This window comes from Ambystoma mexicanum, chromosome 11 (genome assembly GCF_040938575.1).
Source record: "Ambystoma mexicanum isolate Mex_15411 chromosome 11, UKY_AmexF1_1, whole genome shotgun sequence".
NCBI classification, from domain to species: Eukaryota; Metazoa; Chordata; class Amphibia; order Caudata; family Ambystomatidae; genus Ambystoma; species Ambystoma mexicanum.
In genome coordinates, this window is record NC_090934.1 from 1275533102 (window position 1) to 1275555192 (window position 22091).

Here is a 22091-nt window from a genome sequence, read left to right on the forward strand (position 1 = left end):
TATTCTTGGAATCCCTTGGTTAGACACACATATTCCTCGAATTGATTGGCGAGCTAAGAGAATAACCTTCCCGGATTGTACACAAACCTGCTACCCAGAAAACCTGAAGATTAATCTAGCATCTGTAACCTCTGCCTCCATGCAACTACCTCCGGAATACCAAGACTTTCAGGACGTCTTCCAAAAGGAACAGGCCAACACGTTACCTCCTCACAGATCGTACGATTGCCAAATCGATCTGGTGCCCGGTGCACAACCCCTTGTAGCAGGATGTATGCCCTTACCGAACCTGAGAATCTGCATTTGAGACAATATTTGGATCAATACCTAGCTAATGGTTTTATTCGCCCGTCAAAGTCCCCGGCATCCTCGGCTTTGTTCTTCATGCCCAAAAAAGAAGGCGACCTTAGAACTTGTATCGATTACCGCGCATTGAACCAGATAACGGTTAAAAACCGTTATCCTCTGCCTCTGATCCCTGAACTCCTTGACCAGGTGAAGGACGCTTGCATATACACCAAGTTAGATCTCCGGAGGGCTTATCATCTGGTACGAGTTATAGAAGGCGACGAATGGAAAACTGCCTTCCGTACTAAATACGGATTATTCGAGTACCAGGTGATGCCTTTCGGATTGTGTAACGCGCCGGCTGCCTTCCAATACTTCATGAATGATGTCCTTCGGGAACTCATCGATGTTTGTGTTGTCATATATATCGATGACATTCTGGTGTACTCCTCTTCGGAATCTGATCACAGAAAACACGTCAGGGCAGTACTTGAAAAACTGCGCCAACACAAACTATTTGCTAAATTGGAGAAATGTGTTTTCCATACCACAGAAGTCGAGTTTCTAGGTTTTATCCTGACACCCAAAGGAGTCCGAATGGACTCAAGAAAAGTGGATGCCATCCTCAAATGGCCATCACCTAGCTCTGTAAAAGGGGTTCAAAGCATGCTCGTCTTTGCCAATTTCTATCGCAGGTTTATCCCGGAATTTTCACGTGTGGTACAACCCATTACTGCACTCTTGAGGAAAAATAAACGTTTTGAATGGTCTGAAGAAGCCGAGCAGGCCTTTCAGGATTTAAAAGCTAAGTTTACCTCTGCACCTATATTGAAACACCCGAGTCCAGATCCCCCTTATGTCGTCGAGACTGACGCATCAAGCCTAGCCATGGGAGCTGTCCTGTCCCAAAGAGATCCCGAAACCAACCAACTGCATCCCGTAGCATTTTGGTCCAGAAAATTCTCGGCACCCGAGGTTAATTATGCAATCACGGACAAAGAACTGTTAGCCATTAAGTCCGCTTTTAAAGCCTGGCGGCATTATCTGCTTGGCGCTCGACATACCATCACAGTGATCACTGATCACCGGAATTTACAGTATTTGAAAACCGCCAAGGCTCAGTCATCACGGCAAATCCAATGGGCTTTGTTTTTCGCTGAATTTGATTTCGTGATTACCTATCGACCTGGCTGCAAGAATGGCAAAGCAGACGCCTTATCCCGAATTGGAATGGGAGAATCTGATACAAACTCAGAACCAGTACCAATAATTCCCGAACAGAGGATTCTAGGCATGACTTTGTTACAGACGCTTGAAGACATTCAAGCCAGAGTGAAACTACTCCTGGACCCTAAAACCTTACAGGAGTGGATACAGAAGGGATCAGACTTTACCATAGATAATGGTTTACCTTATTTCCAAGGACGCTTATTCCTGCCACATAAGGAATTACACAAACTAGTTATTTCCGGTTATCATGATGCATTAATAGAGGGACACCCCGGTATTGCCAAGACAGAGGAAAAGGTGAAACGACAATTTTGGTGGCCATCTTGGCGAAAAGATGTTAAATCTTTTGTGATGTCCTGTGGTGTTTGCGCCCAAAATAAAAGTCAAAAGAAAAGACCAGCTGGTCTCCTTCAACCTCTACACATACCGCCAGCACCCTGGCATACTCTATCAATGGATTTTATTACGGACCTGCCTCCTTGTTCGGGGTACAATACTATTCTGGTAATTGTGGATTTGTTTTCCAAAATGGCCCACTTTATTCCTTTGAAAGGTTTACCTTCAGCTTCTGTCCTAGCCAAAGAATTCCTCGAAAATATTGTTCGGCTACATGGATTCCCATCTATACTAATCTCTGACCGGGGAAGCCAATTCATTTCCCACTTCTGGCGCAAATGTTGTCAAATGGCACAGATTGACGTAAGATTATCGACCAGTCACCACCCTCAGACCGATGGTCAGACCGAGAGGACAAATCAGACCCTTGAGCAATAGTTACAGTGTATGTTACAGCAATCTGAAAGCAACTGGAAAGACATTCTTTGGATAGCCGAATACGCATATAATAATTCGGTACACTCTGGAACTGGCCACAGTCCTTTTTATACTTTGTTTGGGCAACACCCTCGAACCTCAAACATTGACTCACCTCAGAACCTCGGAATGCCTGCAGTAGAACATCTGCATTCTACAATTACCCAAGCCTTCAAAGAGGCAACTACGCATTTACAACAAGCCAAGAGAAAATACAAGGAGAATGCTGATCTACATCGGAGTGAAGCACCTCCGTATCAGATTGGGGATCAAGTGTGGTTAGCTACCAGACATTTACCACTCAAAGGGCCTCGAACTTTTAACCCAAAATATCTGGGACCTTATTCTATTACGGCAATAATTAACCCAGTGGCTGTTAAACTTGATTTACCAGCTAGTATGCAAATTCACCCTGTTTTTCATGTGTCACTTCTGAAATCAGTGGTACCCGGAACCCGACTACTCAAACCTCCAGAACCTATTCTAATATATGGGGAGCCCGAATTCAAAGTGAAGAACATTTTAGACTCAAAAATGTTTAGGTCAAAACTGTTCTACCTAATTGATTGGAAGGGGTACGGACCACAGGAGAGGTTGTGGGAACCCAGCGACCATGTGCATGCACGTCGATTAGTCAGGAAATTCCACCGACTCTTCCCAGACAAACCAAAACCCCTGGAGGGAACAACCTTGGGAGAGGCCTTGGGGGGGAGTGCTGTCATGATGCCCGCTCCCGGGGAGCCGGTTCAAGCCCTGCGTCCCCGAAAGCGGACATCCAGTCCCCAAGGAAGGACCCAGCAACCCCATATAGGGGCCCTTTGGACAGTGTCCTGGCGCCTATGGCGCCAGGCTCATAAAAGACATCAGTCCTGGCGCCATAGGCGCCAGGCTCATTATGGAAGTGCTTGGGTGCACTTACCTGATGCAGACCATACTGCAGGATCCCGGCCTCCTTGAGGCCTGAAAGGAACTACTTTACCTGTGGGACTAATTTACCATCCGGGCGTGGTCGGGGAAGGATACATACCTGATTGGAGGAAGGATACATACCTGGAACTTCTTCCAAGGATATTTAAACCCCACCCGAACAGCCACACGTGCTTCGCGTTGTTCTGCATCTAGCAGCTGGACGCTCACCATGTCTGCTCCTGCATCCTGACTTCTGCCACGCCTGCCAGCATCCTGGATCACCTGCAAAGGAAGAGAAGAAGAGAACAGAAGAAGGAAAAGTCCTTACCTGCTAAATCCGCATCCCGGAGACATCTCGCCGACAATCCTGAAAAGGAAGACTTTTATTTAAAAGCTCATCGCGTCGGTCGCTGCAGCGCCACATTCCACTCACCTTTACAGGGCGCCTCCATGTTCAGCAACGATCATCCGGATTCGCAGTCACGCCCCAGCGCCTAGGGAGAAAAAGACCAGAACAAAAGGTGAGAGAGAGAAGGGAATAAGGAAATCTAAATCTCCATGTTAAGACTTACCTGTTGATTCATTCCCTCTTCATTTCGGGTCCGCGCCGCATCCTGGCATTTCCGGACCCCGGCCCCTAAGGGGAAAAAGAGACATCAGCGTTAATGAGCGAATGAAAAGACATTACCAAAAAACACTCATTAAAGACTTACCTGATTTCTACAAGGATTTCACCTCTCATCTCGGATCGGTGCCTGTTCCCCGGCATTCTGTACCCCGGCCCCTATGGGGAAAAAGAGAGTAGCATTAGTACATTAATGCATGGACACAAGGGGAACCTCTTATCAAAAAAATGACCTGGAAGCCAAGCAAGTTTGGTTCTCACCAATCCGAAAATCCAGTGAAGTAACTGGATACCAACGCGCCCCTGCATCAGAAGCAGATGGAGAGCTCGTCCTTCCAGACCCTAAGGTGAGACGCTATGAGGAATCACAGAAGGGTTTTGAGGAGGGTGAGAGGGGAAAGTGGGAGGCTGATTGCATTACCCCGCAGACAGTTAATCCCCTATTTTCGCCTACAGAAGGATACTTCTGCGAGCCAGACAAGCCAGATTTGGGGGCTCGGTCCAGTCCGTCTTCCGAACCCTGCGCATCACCATAGAAGAGGTCACAGCAGCGCGAACCAGGCCAGCGCCTCCGTGGGAGTCAGGTGAGCGTTACAAATGGTTTGGGTTTCAACATTGGGCCTTGTCAAGAGGTGATGGGAACACCTCTCAACCGGGGTGGAAGGCCAACCAGGTACAAATCCAGAGCCAGTCCTTATCCTGAAAAGGACCCCCATTTCGACCCCCCCTTCTTGTGCATTTATGTTCTTGTGCAGCACACGCTTGTCTCACGCTATACATACCTTGCAAACAAAATGCTTGCCAGGGTCTCTCTCTCAAAGGAACTACGTACCAGGCAGAGGAATCGGTGCGAACCAGCAGAGAGAGGGCAGTAGTACAGCGCTACACACTATACGCATGAGGCGGACAGAGATCGAAACCCGGGCAGGTATGAACGACCCTCCAGCGGCTCACACCATCATCATCGAGCAGCCGACACCGAGAGTAACAGTGAAGAGCCAGAGACCACAGGAGAAGAGCTGCATGTAATCAACAGCAAGACGGCCTGCAGCGCACTCTACTGCAGCAACTACAAACAGCTCAGGACAGCGGACAACACCCTACATCACCTGGGGCTGAATAAGGGGCCACAGGCCTCCATGCATACTCTCATTCACTTAGGGGAATCTGGACAAAGACTCTGCAAATACGTACATGGACAATGCATTATCCGGGCTGCCATTGCTATACTGCAGCAGTCCCATATGACAAAGGAGGTGGGGCCAAGCCCATTTATTAAGATCTTTGCTGTAACTAACCCCTCAAGGGTAGGGACGGTAGGGCTGATTGGGCAGAAAACATGGACCAATAGAAAACAAGAGGGGGAACAACAAAAGATAAAGAGAAGGAAAAGAAGTTGTGGGTTGTTTGGGTGAGGTCATAGGAGGAGGAAGTGGAAGGCTAAGAGACAAAGAAGGACAGAGAAGCGGAGTGTGAAGGTGATTTCTTGGGTCTTGAGCAGCTGTGGTATTGGTTCAAGTGTAAGTGGTGCTGCAGTGAGAGTGTGTGTGGAAGAGTAACAAGAGTGATAAGGGGAGCTAGTGTAAGGAGTGGATGTGAAGTGTTTTGGACTGAGTGGAAGCAGGGTGACTGAATAGGTGGTGGGTTATGTGTAACAGTAGTGTGGAGGAGGGAGTAGTAGAGTGGAGGAAGGAGAAATAGCATAGAGGAAGGAGGAGGAACATTAAAGGGTGGAGGTGAGGCCTAGAAGTACTCAGTCTCAGTACTTGAGACTTTCTGTTACTTGGAATCCAAATGAGTTTTATACTTTTTTAACTTGCATTGTTGAACACCTTTGTGTACATAACAGCCATCATAAACATTCGATGTTAAATGTGTTTTAGCAGTGTTATGTACACGTGAAGAATGAATAGAGTTCTGTTTAAGATGTTTAACAGAAATAGGTGTCAAGACTTTACAAAAGGGTTCTGTATAATGACAACATGCCATCAGAAACTCTGGAATCAGGGGTTCCTCTTCACAGAAAAGGGAAGAAATCTGTGCCCGTCCTGTTGGAGCCATCACCTCCCAGCGACAGGCTTCTCCTCCCATGTGATCCACCATCAGAATACCACCCCCAGGATCAGGAAGCGGCCGCCTTACCTTGGCCACATGGGCAGAGACATTAGGCTGGGAATTAGTGAGGACTCTGCAGGATTCATTACACATCTCACACAGGAGGTAAAAAAGCCTGTGAAAATAAGCAATGGAAATCTTTACAGGCGGGAGTCGGTTGCAACCAGAAAGGAGGCTAGATCAGGGGTTAAAGAATAAAGACAGTGTTAGTTATATGTTCTATTACCATACGCATCTCCTCCACCCTCCCTTTGATGTCTAAATACTTGGGGGGGGCAATCAAAATGGGCAACCCTAGAAAGGGAAAAAATCAATGATAGAGGGCTGGTAATTTCTGAAGGGTTCCTTGTCCTTAGAGACTGGCATGTGGTTGTGTAAAAAAAAAACAAGTGTCCAAACTGGGCTACCCTTCAGCATGCAGATAGTACTAGAAACAACAAACATAGTTAGGTAAAAGTTCCAGGCAACAATCCACGAGTTCCAGCAAGATCCAAGGATTCTGTGAATATGGTCAAGAATGTTTCTTATAATCACCTTTCTCTCTTTCCTTCCCACTCCTCCTTGGTCTATTTGTTAACCTCCTCTTCTATTCCCTCTCTCTCACCTTCCAGCCTCCTCCCACATGTTCCTTATATTCCACTTCCTACAATCTCTTCTCAACTTTCTTCCAAACTGCTCCTTATTTCCCCTTCCATCCTCTCTGTGATGGGGTGTCTTCCACAAAGAACCATGCTGACTCCTTCTAACAAGTCCTAGGGTATTAATTGTATCTTTTCCAACAACAAAGTTACTGTCAGCTCTCATGAAAGGGTCTTTAGGGCCCACTGGCTTCCTGAGGAAGTTTGGCTCTAGGGCCATCCAACGCAACTTCCCCAGACTTTCCCTCCTCCCTAGCCCCTGCATCCCTAACAGGGATGTTAGTTGCTATTGCCAGGTGGCAGCAATCTGTATAATATTCTGATTTAGTCTAATGGTGTTTTCCATAATACGATGGCGACTTCACTCCTTAGGGGCCTTCTAGCTTTCCCTACCTAGCCAGCTTAGTGTTCTAAGGGAGTCTTTATGGATGGTTCCTTCTTCCACACATTGTCACTCGCTCTCCTTGCACACATGGCCTCATTACGAGTTGCCCGGTAAAACCGGGTTCATTACCGGCATGCCGGAATGAGCGTGTCCGTGCATGTATGAACCCGCTAATAGCGGGTCATCACGAGTGCGCGAGCACGCGCGTTCCCCCATGCCGGTAGTGGCAATACCGCCATGCCGGTAAAGGGCCTCCAAGCCCCCTATACCGGCATCGCGGGGCCCGCCCATTGCGCTACCGCCTCACACTAACCCGTAAATACCGGCACGGTAATACCGGCATGTTATTACCGTGTTCGGAAAAAACAGACCCGGAAATTACGTCATCGCGCAGGAACGGGAAATGGGCCGGCGGCCATCTTTAAAAACACAATCCATTGCTATCCTCCATTACTACCACTACACCCGTGTTGTTGAGTGCCAAAACACAACCAGGAGAACCGGAGGGCCGCAATGGCGACAGGCGGTGGCACACACTCCCCTGTTAAGCTCACCACATGGGAGGAGATTGCAAGTGGATTCATCGATCCAGAATCCATTGAGGGGATCGGAGAGCAGGAGTTCGGGGCAGCTACCACAACAGAGGAAGGTGAGTGAACCATCACATCCACCAATAACAAAACATGATGTGACACAAGTGAGGTGGGAGTCTGATTAGGCAAGGCAATTCCTTTACCCAAGGCAACATCAACTCACCAACAGAATACTGATTGCCACCCCCCGCATGCTGCGTGAAATATGTAAACCCAACAGAGGTGCAACATGACCCATCCATGCCCATGTCCCCAACCCCACACCTAGACAATCCATTGCCAACAGCCATGCAATCATTGCCAACATGTCCCCTCAGTACACCAAATGCCACACAACAGAAATTAAATCATGCCTGAATGTATCAAGATATTACACTGAAGCAAATCACAGCTGCCATTTGGCAATCTCACTGATGACCTGCATCCCTTCTATCCCCCAGGCACCGATGAGGAAGGTGGAACCCAAGACAGGGGGGCAAGCACATCCAGTGCACGCAAGGGGACCAGGGCCACCGCAACCCCCTCCTCCGAAAAATTGCCTGCAACCACTCCCAGTGTGCCACACAAGTCATCATCTCTGCAGGGTGCACCTGCTGCGATAGTGCCAGCTGTACCACCGGCCACCACGGACGTCGTGTCCACAGAGGTGGTCGAAGAGGCCGAAGAATCTTTGGGATTGCCCAGCCCAACACCCATTGGCACCCCCTCCCCCCCTGTGGAGACAGAGAGCCTGGATGACCCATGTCTCCATGACTCCGACCTAGGAGATTCAGACATCGGCATTTTCGCGGACGACAATGCCCAGGACGAGGGCCCCACGCAGGTGCCTGCCACCACCCAGCCTTCCACCACCCTGCCTTCCACCACCCAGCCTTCCACCACCCTGCCTTCCACCACCCTGCCTTCAACCACCCTGCCTTCCACCACCCCACCAGCCACCGGTACATCTACGACAGAAACCACCTTTGAGGTCCGTCTTGCAAGGGTGGAGGCCCGCCAAGACGAGATGCTGCAGATTATGCGGCAACAGGTCGTTGCCGGTAATGAGGCCATGAAGGCCATAGCCACGGCCATTGCTGCAAATACAGCTGCCGTGGAGGCGTCCACGTCTGCATTCACGCAGTGCATGGGGTCACTGACCGAGGCCCTACTAGCCAACATCAGGCAAGTGTAGCAGCCACACTATGGGTTTGCAAGGGGATTGACAATTGACACATCCACCACGTCAACACCTTCCACCTCTGTTCAATCTAGCCCTGTGCGCTTAACGCGCAGGAGCGCACGGCGCATGGCCATGGAACCCCCAGACCCAAAAGTCGCCAAAAAGTGACTTTCTAAAAAATGGAAAAAATGTGAGGAGTAACATTGGTGAAGGCAACACTGTTTGTTGCGCACATGGGGACATTTGGGATCTGTGGGGTGGGTGAGGGAGTTTGTTTTGGGATTGTGGGAGGGGGAAGTGGGCACAGTTCTGCACTTTCATATAATACACAAGTTTTCTGGAGAACAATCCCTGGCTGGACATTGTTATTTTTGGTGTGCATCCATTTAATGTGTTACGGTGTTCAGTGTCCAAATTACAACATTCCCTTTGTGCATGTTCACATTGGCCCAGTGTCTGACTGACAAATGTCATTCATGGTCCCTGTGTCTTAAAAGTATTCGTCAATTAGTGCTTGGCGTACAGCATGGCCGTCCCGTGCATCACGTACTGGCAGGGGGGCTCCTTCGCCTCCATCTCCATCCCCTTCATCCTCACCCGGGCCATGCATGTCAATGTCAGGTGGCAGTGGTACATTCCTTCGGACGCACATGTTGTGCAGCATGACACAAGCCATGGTGATCTTTGCCGCCTTCTCAGGCCTATACAGGAGTGCCCCACCAGACCTGCTTAGGCAGCGGAACCGCGCCTTCAACGGGCCAAAGGTCTGCTCAATCACAACACGGATTCGAGTGTACACACGATTGTACTCCTCTTCATGGCTGTTCTGCGGGTTCGGCACAGGGGTAAGTAGCCATGGCCTCAAGGGATATCCTCCATCACCTGCAAGCAGATACAAATAGGTGTGTGTCACTCTGAACTGACACCTTCAGGGAGCACGGTCATGGCAGCAACTTTTGGGTGTGAGCATGCACATGTCCCTGTACGTGTACCAAATAGTCACCTATATGGAATGTATACTGTAAAGAGGTGTGAAACACTGGATGGGGTTGAATAGATGATGCAGGGTGTAAGCATGCATGCTGAGGCAGATGTGCTGTGGCAGTGCGACAATGTTTAGCCTCCAATTCATGCAGTATACGCTTTGCTATGCATGGTCACACTGGTCGCATTGGCACAGTTGCCATCCTATTCAGTCATGCATTGCTTGCCATCACCATGGTGGCCTGGTTGTGCCTCTTACTTGTTGTCATCCATTTGCATCATTTGTGACATGTGGCCCAGTGATGTGTCATTTTCAGTTTGGCTGTGTTAGGTGAGGAGTGTTTAGCTCTGCATTCATTCTACACTCACTGGCGATTGCCACCCAGGTGTACTATCCCCCCCTTTACCACCTGGGTGTACTATCCCCCCCTTTCCCACCCAGGTGTACTATCCCCCCCTTCTGCATCCGCACACATGAGTACCCCACAGCATGGCCATGGGCCTGTTGTGCAACTCACCGAGCAGCCAGGCACGTGGTCCAGCATGTCGCTCCATGTGACGGGGTAGTGTGGAGTTGCGCAGTACCATGGCATCATGTGTGGATCCAGGAAATCGGGCGCAGCAATGGGTGATGATCTTGCTGGAGTCACATACCATTTGCACATTGATGGAGTGGTATTGCTTGCGATTGCGGTACACCGCCTCTGTGGCATGGGGGACTACCAATTCCACATGGGTGCAGTCGATGGCACCGACACAATTGGGCATGCCTGCCAGTGCATGGAAGCCTACTTTGGTTTCAGCTATCTCCTGGGCAGTCCGTGGTAGGGATATGTGGGTGCTTGCGTGCTTCCGGAGGGCATCCAGCACTTGGTTCAGCATGCGTGAGAATAGTGGTTGTGAAATGCCATGCAGCTGGCCCACTGTGTGTTGGTAGGTGCCTGTGGCCAGGAAGTGTAGCACAGACACCACCTTCAGTAGTGGGGGGATGGCAGTGTGTATTTGTATGTGGCTGGCAATGTCGTTCTGTATCATGTCCACCATTGTGGTGATGGTGTCACGGTCCAACCGGTACATGGTGTGGATCTGCTCAGGGGTTAGGTTGAATGGGCTGGGTCTGGTGCGAGGGATTGGTGGCTGCCTACGAGGCGCTGGTGGTAATTGCTGGGCCTGTCTCACCCTCCTTCTCCTCCTGCGTCTCCTCTGTGCTGCCTGTTCTTGCTGCTGTTGTTGTTGTTGTTGCTGTATTTGTAGCAGTATAGGCATGTCCTCCTGCGCCATGATTGCAAATGCTAGTGGTAGCATTTTGGTGTAGGAAGGGGTGTGGTGTGTGGGTGTGCTCCTTTTGTACTGGCCCATTCTGCATTGCGTATACCTGTGGGGGGTTGTGGTGTGTGGGTGTGCTCCTTTTGTACTGGCCCACTATGCATTGCCTACACCTGTGGGGGGGGGGGTTGTGGTGTGTGGGTGTGCTCAGTTCATACTGGCGCAGCCTCCTTTGACTCCACCTGTGGGGATTGTGTGCACCTGTGGCAGCTGCCTTGTATCTTGGTTGCTGTTTGCGGGTGGTCCGCGATGCCTGTTTTTCCGGCATCATGCAGCCCATTGTTACCGTGTTCGCAATGCCGGTATTTGCATGTTTGCGTGGGTTGTGATTACCCCCTATTACCGGCATGCCGGTATTTACTACCTGAAGAGGCACGTGTACGCGCCTATGCCGCTATTAGCGGCACCGTAAATTATGGTGCCGTTCATACCGGGTTTGCGGGTCAGAATGCTACGGAACGTTAAATGATGCCGGTATTCACATACCGGCATCATTTTTCCCTTACCGGCATGACTCGTAATGATGCCAAGGTCTCACTTTACCCTTCTCTGCACTGACACCAAGATATTCTCCTCCTGCCATACTACTGTCCCTCCAATGTTTCAATATACCTTTCTGCCTCCACCCTTTGATATTACTTCTTCCCCTGCTTCACAGTTCGTCCACTTCACTACCTCCTACTATCTCCAATGGTATCTTCTCCTCACTCCTCCATTCTACGTTACCTCCTTACCTCTACTACTCCTCTGTTATAACTTCCCTCGCTACTCTTATCCCTACTTCTAATCTCCTACGCTGCCCCTACTACTACCACATCTCTTCCACTCCTACCTCTCACAACTAATACTTCCACTCTACTGCTACTACCACTACTACACTAATATCTCTTCTCCCTTTAATCTCACTCTTCACGGTCACTACTACCACTAAGTACCTCTCCCTCTAACTGCTAATCTACTACTTTGACTCTTGCTACTACTACTACTCCTAACTACTACTACCTCCTCTCTACTCCTTCTCTATGACTAGTTCACTGACTCCTTACTCGCATGCACATACGCTCCACAGAACACTATATCCAGTAACCTCCACAATCCTTTTGCATCCTCCTACTCTGGTCTCTCAGACGTCCTCCACCACTCCTGTCCTCACCCAACTAACCCACATTAAATCATTTACACACACCTTCTTAAATACTACACCCCTCGTAGGATTGGTCACTTAACATGTCCAATCACTTACCTATCTTTTAGGGGTGTGTCAGGTGAAAGTTATGGGAGGTGTGATGAATAGTCCCTTCTCCCCAAGGGGGAGTCCCCCCATGTAAGGCTAAGGAGGTGATCCCACTTCGCAACACCCTCCCTAGGGGTCGAGGCAAGTGGGACGTCACCGGGAGAGACAATGACTCCCATTCCTGTGAGTTACTCCCAAAAAGATGTACCAAAATAACCTCCTTAAGACTAGCACCTCGGGGGGGGACTGGCTAGAGGCTAATGGCGGCATAGCTCTGTCAGCTCAGCAGCCCTGAGAAAAGAGAACTGCATATGAAGCCTTTCATATGGACGTTGCAGTGCTGATTCTCGAGGATCGAGTGTCGGAACCCCTCCAGCATGGACAGTCTGCATTTCAGAGGCTGTTGAGCAGGCTTGATGCTTGAATTTAGCTACAACATGAAGCCTGCGCTGTCCAGATCCCGGTTGCGCCAATATGCCCGCTTTGGACACGATTGCGGAGGAGGATTCTTGGGCACACTGAGCCTGCTGAGGGCCTGCGCCACATCGCTGATGGTGCCGGATCCCTGTTCCAGAGGCTGAGAGGCAGCAAGGTGTCCTAAGTGAATACACAGATGACCGCGTGGAGCTCTGCCAAATGCACTAACATCCCTGGCAAGCCATACAACTAGTCGCAGCCTTTCAGAGTCTTCTGCCGAGCAGCAGACATTATAGCAGGCAGCAGCGGGTACCAACTTATAACTAGATTGCGGTCCTGCGATGGATAATCCCCCACCAACAAACTGCCATTCAGGCAGAGAGCCGTTCTGCACGACAGGCATGGCATCAAGAGAGACACAGACTCAAAGGTGTTAGTTTCAAAACCTTTATTTACTAAGGTTCCTGGATTGGTGTAATGCCCAACTGGCCCTATCACTAAAGGGATGATTCCCTTAGCTGATGTTTCTAAAGACCGTCGAAAGTCTGAAAGCCCAAAATAAAAATCTGCCTGTGTCTAAAACTTTGCTTGCCTTCACTCTTTGACAAAATGTTTTAGAAATATAATCGTTTAACAGAAAATAGGAAACCAAGATTGGTTTCAGGTGACTTTCTCACCAGGTGTGGTTTGGCCAGCTTCACAAAAATGAGTTCAATCAAAAAAAGGCTATTCATCGGACCTTCACCACAGTTCTTGTCGCAGTCTTACACTTTCAAATGTCTTAAGTTCTTCGGGATTCCCTTTCCCAAGCTTTAGCTCTTCCAGTTTCCAAAACACAATCAAAAGAAATATACACCGTTCCCCCTCCAAGCTTCTCGGGGTTCCCTTCCCCAAGCTTTAACTCCTTTATTATCAAAAACAATAAGTATTCAACTTCATTAGGCCTCTCAGGGTTCCCTTCCCCAAGTTTAGGCCACTGTTCCCCAAGCTTCAATTGCTTCAGTAGCACAAAATAATAGGTATTCCACTTTGTTAGGCCTCTCAGGCTTCACCTTCCCCAAGCTTAGCCCAGTCTTGGATACAAACAGTTTGTCAGGATGTACCTTTCCTTTTATATACCGTTCTTTCAGTATCTGGTCATTGCATCTAATGCCATTCCATCTAATGCCATTCCATCGAATCTTTTCCATCTAAAAAATGTGCATCGAATGCCTGTTTTTGAGGGGTAAATGGTTAATTTTTGTTCAGGAGGATGTTAAAGGGTAAAAAACAGGGGCACCGTTGCACATTTTTTAGTTGGAAAAAATTAGATGCAAATGCATTTAGATGGAAGGCATTTGATGCAATGACCATAAGCCAGTTCTTTCATACACATTTCACCTGTGGGGTACAATCAGAGATTTTCAAAACCGCCAGGTTCTTTGCTTTTCCTAGGCAGGACCACTCTGATCTGTATCCTCTCTCTTCATTCCTTGCTCTTTCTTTTTAACCTTTCCCCTTTAGGTGCATCCTGCACCCTTTCTTATTCTCCTTTGTTTCCTTTGCTTCGTTCTCATGCACACTTGCACCTTTCTTGCTCTCTCGTGCACACTTGCACCTTTCTTGCTTTCCCATGCACAGTTACACCTTCTTAATTTCTTTACTTTCCGTCTGCGCTGCTCGCGCTTTTTCCTTGCGCTTTCCTTGCTTTCTCTTGCACACTTGCTATTTCCTTGTTTTCTCGTGCACCTTCTTCATGTCTATATATTTTCTTGCATTGTCTATCTTTTTTATATTTTCACTTTTCCTTTCCTTGCCGCTCTACAAGCTGTCTTTGGGGTCTTTCACCTTTTCGCTGCTTGCCGCTTTTCGATCTTCCTCTTGTTTCTTTAACTTTACTGCTCCATGCTGCTTTACAAGCTTTCCCTCACTTTTCCACTACAAGCTTTCTCTCGCTTTCCCACTCTGTGCTCCATTAACAAGTGTGTCTTTCTCCCGCTTTGCTGAAGTCAATCGCACACTCCCGAGTTTCTCTCTCACTGACATGCGACTCACCGGGCAGCGTTGCTTTGACGAGCAATCCCTCTGAATACACAGGGTTTTGGTTAGGGTCTCACCACCTGCCCCCCAGAAGCCCTTGGGACAGGCACAAGTCCCAAGGGAATGAGCACTTTTCTGACCGGCAACAGCAGGATGGAGAGTGCCTCGCACCTGCTTGTTTGGAGACACGGGACCCTTGCCATGCTACAGCCCTTTCCAAACAATGGGGCAGCGTCTCAGAATGCCCTCCTCCTTCATGCTTCAGATCCTGCTACTCTCTGCTTCTCGGCCTTTCTGGTACAGACAACCTCTCCAGCTCACTCTCTCCTCTGTGGAAAAACTGCACCATTTATAATTGAACAAATAGTCAAGTGGAGTCAGGTGTGAGTGGTCATTATCAAATGCCTGACCCTGCTTGACTCGTGTTATTTCTATGGTAGGTTTCCCGTACTTTCCCCATGTTGTGTTTATGGGTAATCTTCACTGATCTTAGTTGCACCCTGCTCGTCTCAGTATTTGTTGTAATTGGGCAGGGAGAGATGGGGTGAGTTTGAAAATACCCCATGAAGGCCGAGGGAGAGTGGGTTGGGGTATTATTGGGAATAGGGGAATATCATGTCTCTCCATTGGGTATCCTCCCCCCAATCCCTTGAGACCCTCCACTCAGGTGATCTGCCCTCGCTTGTCCACCTACAGGGTCGGGATCCAAAATCAATGGCCCTTCCCTGACCACCTGAATGGAAGATCCAGAGGGAGTAGATGGGAAAATACTGTCAAGTTTCTCACAAACCCTTGCCCTATGCGGTTTGGACTGAATTGCTTCACAGGGGAACCTCGAAAGGAAATCTACATTTCCTTGTTCTTTGCCCTTTCAATGGTCCACTGAGAAGCAATAGGGTTGAAAGTCCAAGAACCACTGTATAACCCTTGGGTTGGATTCTTTCCTTTGACTGATCCATATTAGAGGAGAGTGGTCCGTGATCAATCTAAATTTTAGGCCCAATAAGTAATAATTGACATGTATGATGGCCTACCTGACCGCTAAAGCTTCTAATTCGATCACTGAATAGTTATTTTCCCTGAGAAACAGTTTTCAACTAGTATATAGAATGGGATGTTCTAAGCCGTCATGGTTCAGAGATAATACTGTGTTAGGAAAGATTCCCATTTATGTGAACTTTTCCCTCCAGTTGTGTACCCCCCAACTTTTTCCTGCTGTTTAAACACCATAGTCTGACTTTTCCAGTGGAGCACAGCCTTCAGTTGCACTCCCCTAGGCTTTTCGCTCACTTTATCATGGGAAACGGACATGCCCTTAAAGACAGTCAGTACTGGGAGACTCTTTCCAACGTTGCAACTTTCCTGCAACATGTTACAAGTGCAAAATGTACCTTACCTTACAGTGCGCTTGGGTCTCCTCCTGTCATTTCCAAGGGCCTTGGATGCCCTCAAAGGATTTTTTAGGAGAAGTGCAGATGTACCTTGGACAGGGCTGGTGACAGCTTATCTTTTCATGTATTTTTAACCATTTCTTGCCATGCAAACCGCGTTTAACCTCGCCGAACTGCCTAAACATAATTTGAACTGCTTGCTTCCTTCCCTTGCAGGTTGTGGACCCATTCTATGTGTTTAACCCTTTAGGCCTCTTTGTCTTGTATATATGTATTGTAGTAGGATCGTATTGGTTTAAAGGTATTACTGTTGATCATTACTGTGTGTTGAAACTCAAAGGCCTTGAATAAATGTATTTGTATTTTTAATATATATATATACACACCTGACTGGGAGTGATTTGTAAGTGCCCTTTACTCTGTGTGCTCATTGAGGTCTTTCAGTCACCCTCATCCCTCCTGAGACCTAGTCTTGACCGCCGCCAATGCTACGTTGATTGGTCTGGCTTGTCCAGAAGGTTACTGTGTTCCAAGAAACTAGGCTGGCCTTCTGAACCTCTGCCCACCAGGTCAGAGTTCAGAAATCCATTTTAACATACTGCACCTAAACCAGTCAAAGGTTTTGAAATAATGTTTGTTTGAGAGCCGATAGCATATTTCGTCCTCCTCAACCCATTTGAGTTTCCGGGGTTCTGCGTTTCATAGTTTGTTGGTCAATGTGACTGTTTTATCGGAAAAATTAGGTATGACTCTCTGATAGTACCAAATAAAGCCTAGGAAAGATCTTAAATCCTTTGTAGTTTTGGGTGTAGGGGACTCTGAAACAGCTCTAACCTTTTCCTCTTCAGGTTGATCACTGCCATTTCCGACAAAGAACCCTAAGTATTTCATGGCAGGTTGAGCTAACTTGCACTTTCTTGGGTTGGCTGTTAACCACGCTTTTCATAAGGCTCTTATTACAGTGTTTGGATGGTATAAATGGTCTTCCCATGTTGGACTGTGGATTACAATCTTGTCGATGTATGCCCCACAAAAAACTAAATAAGGTTGGAGAATCTTATCCATCAACCTTTGCAAAGTTTCTGGGGCACCATAAAACCCGAAGAGTAAGACTTTAAACTGGTTTAGACCTATCGGGGTCGCAAAGGCGGTCTTTTCTTTATCTGGTCCATGTAGTGCTATGATATGATATTTTTTTTGTATTACACTCATACACAAGTGTTTCAGAGCGCAACGAGGCAAGGGAGGGGAACAAGGGATGTCAAAACAACAATCTTACTAGAGTCTGTGAAATTGAGAACGCGCAAGTGCAGGGGAGAGGGAAGGGGGAAAGTGCAAGGTAGAGGGTGAGGAGTGGAAAGTGCTGAGCAAGGGATAAAACAACAAAGCTGGTAGTACAACCAGCATGTGCAAGGTTTAACGCACAAACAAGGGGTGTTTGATAAGTGCAGGTAAGGGGACTGTAGGGTTACAGATACAGACCCAAGTGCAAGGGTTGCCAGGAGGGAGTTTGGGTGTGTGGCTGGGTGCGCAGGAACCTGGGCCAGAAATCAGAGGGTAACCAGGTGCACGGTGGAGGTGCAGGGTAACCAGGTTCACAGTGCGAAAGCAGACATAGAGAGACTTGCCAACACCTTTTGGTTAAGTCTAAGCTGGACAAATAGACAACAGTACCCAATTTATCGATAAGATTATCAACACGAGGCATTAGCTAGGCGTCAAATGCTAAGATATTATTCACCTTTTGGACGCCTTTACAGAACCTCCAACTTTTGTCTGGATTTTCTACTAGCACAACTGGGGAGGACCAGGGATTGGTAGATGGTTCAATTATGATGGCCTGGAGCATTTGCTCTACTTCTTTGATGACAATATTTCTATAGGCCTCATCTAGTTGATATGGTTTAAGATGTACTACTTTGACTGCAGGGGTGTAAATGTGATGGTATATTCCTTTCACCATGCCAGGCTCTTCAAAGCACACATCGGGGAATTGTTCTAGCAATACAAGGAGATCTTATTGTTGAGTGTTAGTATTGTCAGAGGGAATTAGAATATTATTATTCACCTCTTCCGGTATCATACAAGAAACACCGTGGCATTAGAGTCAGAGCTGTTTCCTTCCACTCTTTTAATACCTTTATATGGTAGATTTGCATCTTCCGGCAATGGTCTGTCTACAATTACACTGTCCTTTTTGCCCCGATGGAAAGTGACCTAAGCGATACTTTCTTATCATAAGACGCTTTTTGTTGGCTTTGGGCTCTACTAAGGGGATCTTGTACCAGGGAAAGAATGGCTGTCATATGTTCTTTTATTCGAGAGTCTGTCTAGGACTGTGGTATTGGAGCTTCTTCATGGGATAAGAGGAGGGGCTCTACATCTTTTCCTGGTCAATCTACTGAGGTTCACACCGAAACTCGTAAGTAGCCAAGTATCCTTAACAAGAAAGCAGACTCAAGGAAGCACCAGTGACGTGCTTCGAAGGATTGGCACCCTGACCCCACTGCTGTTCCATCGGACCCCTAATTTTCTATCAAACCAAGAAGGCCTGCAAGGGCGCTTTGCCCCTTTAGAGTAGTGGGAACAACTACTCTCGGCATCTCCTACTTACCCTTGCAAAGAGCCTCTTTGGAAGTGTTTCTGGGCCATTCAGTGACCTGACCAGCTTGAACCCACGGTATCGCACAGGAAAGCTGCGCCCCTCAGCCGCTGAGAGCAGGAGCATCCTGAAACTGCAGGGTTAACATAGTCGAGCGAAGTGGGCTCGACAGCCAAAGTTTGGTCTGGACTGTGTCGAGGGTCGGTGAGTACTTGTATCACTTACCGGTGGCCCCCTGGCAAGGCCATCCCTTTTTATGCACGAGAATCCCTTAAAAGATCCTCACTTTGGCTGGGATAGCCTGCATTTCCAAGCTATTCCTGAACTCCAAAAGTTACCCTATCCCCAAGGGTAGACCCTCCTCTAGGAATAGGAACTTATTCTTCATCGCCTCAAGTCCCTTCATGAGCAGCTACAGCCCCTGAAGAGAACCTGCAATTTTGTTTACGCATGGCCGCGCGTTGTTAATGCACGGCTGTACTTTTTAACGCTAGACTCCTCACTTCATAGGGCTGGACTACATAAATTAGAGATTGTTGATGAAGGACTGCCTAAACCGATATATATGCCAAACTAACCCCTTTCTGTTGCAGGTTGTGGTTATTTTCTCCCCAATCATCAGCATTAGGCTAATCGCAGTATTGATTATATGATACATACATGTACATATGATGCATAGTGAATAAGCATGTGTGGTAATTGTTTAAATGATAACTGTAATTTAATTGTCGTTTTGTTATAAAGGCCTGTAATAAATGTATTTTTGATATACAGCTGCCTAAGGATAATCAGTGGAGTTTTATTGTGTGTGCTCATTGTGGACTTCCGATCACTCTCACCCCTCCTGAGACTTAGGGGGTCATTCCGAGGGGGGCGGTAAGGGGTTATTGGCACCGGTAAGGATGACGGTGCTGGTAACCCCTTACTGCCCTATTCCGAGGTTTCCTAGCGGGACCTGCTGAAAACGTCTGGTCAGACCAGACTTCCTTAGCGGGTCCCGTTAGGGGACCAGGGAGCAAATAACCCTATGGGGGCTCAAATGGTAATGGGGAATGGTATTCGGCATGGGGACTTACCGGGTCCGCATAGGTCGGAATGTCCCGGTAAGTCCCCATTCCGCCTACCCGGACCCAAGTTTGGAGGCAGCCATGGTGCAAATAGCACCATGGCTACCTCCAAACTCGGAATGACCCCCTTAGTCTTGACCGCCTGCCAAGCTACCGTGGATTGATCCGGTTTGTCCGGAAGGTTCCCATGTTCCACTAAAACTAGGGTGGCCTCATAAACTTCTGTCCACCAGGTCAGAGTTTAGAAATCCATCTTAACATTGACCCGGTGAGCCTGAGTTTTGGCTTGACCTAAATATCCTCCTGTAAAATGTGAGTGTGCAATATCAAGCAGTATCTGTTTGTGATTTCGGGGAACCACTAGCTGTATTCTTGGTATCCCTTCTGAAGTAACATCCCCTCTATATAGAAGTCCTTTCTTTAAAAAGAAAAATGGCCCTCTTCCCTTCTGACCCTCAGACTCAGGTATAACCTGTAGGAAGGCTTCAGCGAGTAAGGAATCGTTCCTGTTCTAACTTGATGGGTCCGACTTGATGGTCGTGCAGTTATGTAATGCCTCCGTCCCCAAGTACCGCTCAAGCAGAATGTAAAATACTGCCCTAGCAATCTTTGAGGCCACAGGTGGGAGTGTTGTCGTCAGCCTGGTACCGGGAACACCGGAAGGACCCCTGAGTGCTGTAAGGCAAAGGGTTATAATCAAGGAAACACCCAAAAGGCAATTGGCAGAGAGAACAAACAAGATGCAGTGACACCAGCTTACCTAAAAAGGGTGGAGTATAGGTAAGAAACCTATGCAGACAGCAGGGGAACCCACAGCAGGCTGTGATGATGTACTTGGCACTCCTGAAAACATCTGGTGGAGCAAAAACTTGATCAGTGGCAAAAACTTGAAGCAATCCGAGGTTTGTAGAAACAGAAGGGTAATCCAAAAGCAAGTCCAGAGTACAAACAGGTGTCAGGTGTCTGGGAGATCAGAGAGCACGCCAGAGTCCAAGGGTAATCCGAGAGCAGGTCCAAATGAAGCATTCCAAGGTCGAGGCAAGGAGAGTAACAAGAAGCAAAAGGTAACGCCTGGCAGTCCTCCGTAGAAGTAGCTGTGAAGCAAAGTGTCTTGTTTGCCGGCTTCTTTTGAAGCGGCGAGCGGTGTCACGTGACACATCACGTGACCGCTCGCACGCGTTACGCGGAGCGCAACGCGGCCAGCGATTGGGGCTGCCGGTACTTCCTGGTATCCTGGCGTCGCCGGCTGTGCAGGAGGCGCCATGGCAACCGCCAGCGCGGAAATGGGCGAAAAGAGGCGGGTCCGCCCAACATGGTATCCCGCCTGCCGTGCTTCCACTGCTGATGTGAATGGAGAACACGACGGCGAGAAGTGCCTGATGGGAGAGACAGGTGTGAGGGGGGAAGTGGGAGATGGGGTGTGTGAGAGGACGTGACAGAGCCCCCCTCAAGGGCCCACGACCGCGTGGGCTGGATGGATGTTCCCAGTGAAATCGGGCCACCAGACGAGGAGCGTGAACATCCCGGGAAGCAACCCAGGAGCGGTCCTCAGGGCCGTAACCCAGCCAATCTACTAGATATTGCAACCCGCCCCTGAATATACGGGAGCCCAGAATAGCCCGCACCTCAAACACATCGGGGGACGAGACAGAGACCGGGGCAGGAGGGGCAGCCAACCGGGTAGGGCCAGGGCATGGTTTTACGCAGGGAGATGTGAAACACCGGGTGGATCCGCCAGGCGGGAGGCACCGCCAGGCGCATAGCCACCGGGTTCAGGACCTTGACCACCTCATATGGACCCACAAAGCGAGGGAGAAGTTTGCGACAGCCAGGGATGTGCAAATGGCGGGTAGAGAGCCAAACCCGGTCCCCCACGTTGTAAGCAGGCGCTTCCGCCCTCCTCCTGTCAGCAGCGGTTTTCATGGAGGTTTGGGCCTCGCGCAGGTGGACCAATGTTTGGGCATGAACTGAGACCAAATCCCGAGCGCAGGCCGAAGCGGCGGGGGTATCAGAAGAGGAGAAGTCCGGAATGGGGAGAGTACGGGGGTGTTGGCCATAGAGAGCGAAGAAAGGTGAGAACCCAGTAGCCGAGTGCAGTGTATTGTTAAGCGAACTCGGCGAGATGCAAGAGGTTAAGCCAAGTGTCCTGATACTGTAACGTTAGGCAGCGTAGGTACTGCTCCAATGTCTGATTGACCCTCTCGGTTTGCCCGTCGCTCTCTGGATGGTAAGCAGAAAAATAATGAGCATCAATACCCAACAGAGAGGTGAGGGCCCGCCAGAAACGGGAGGT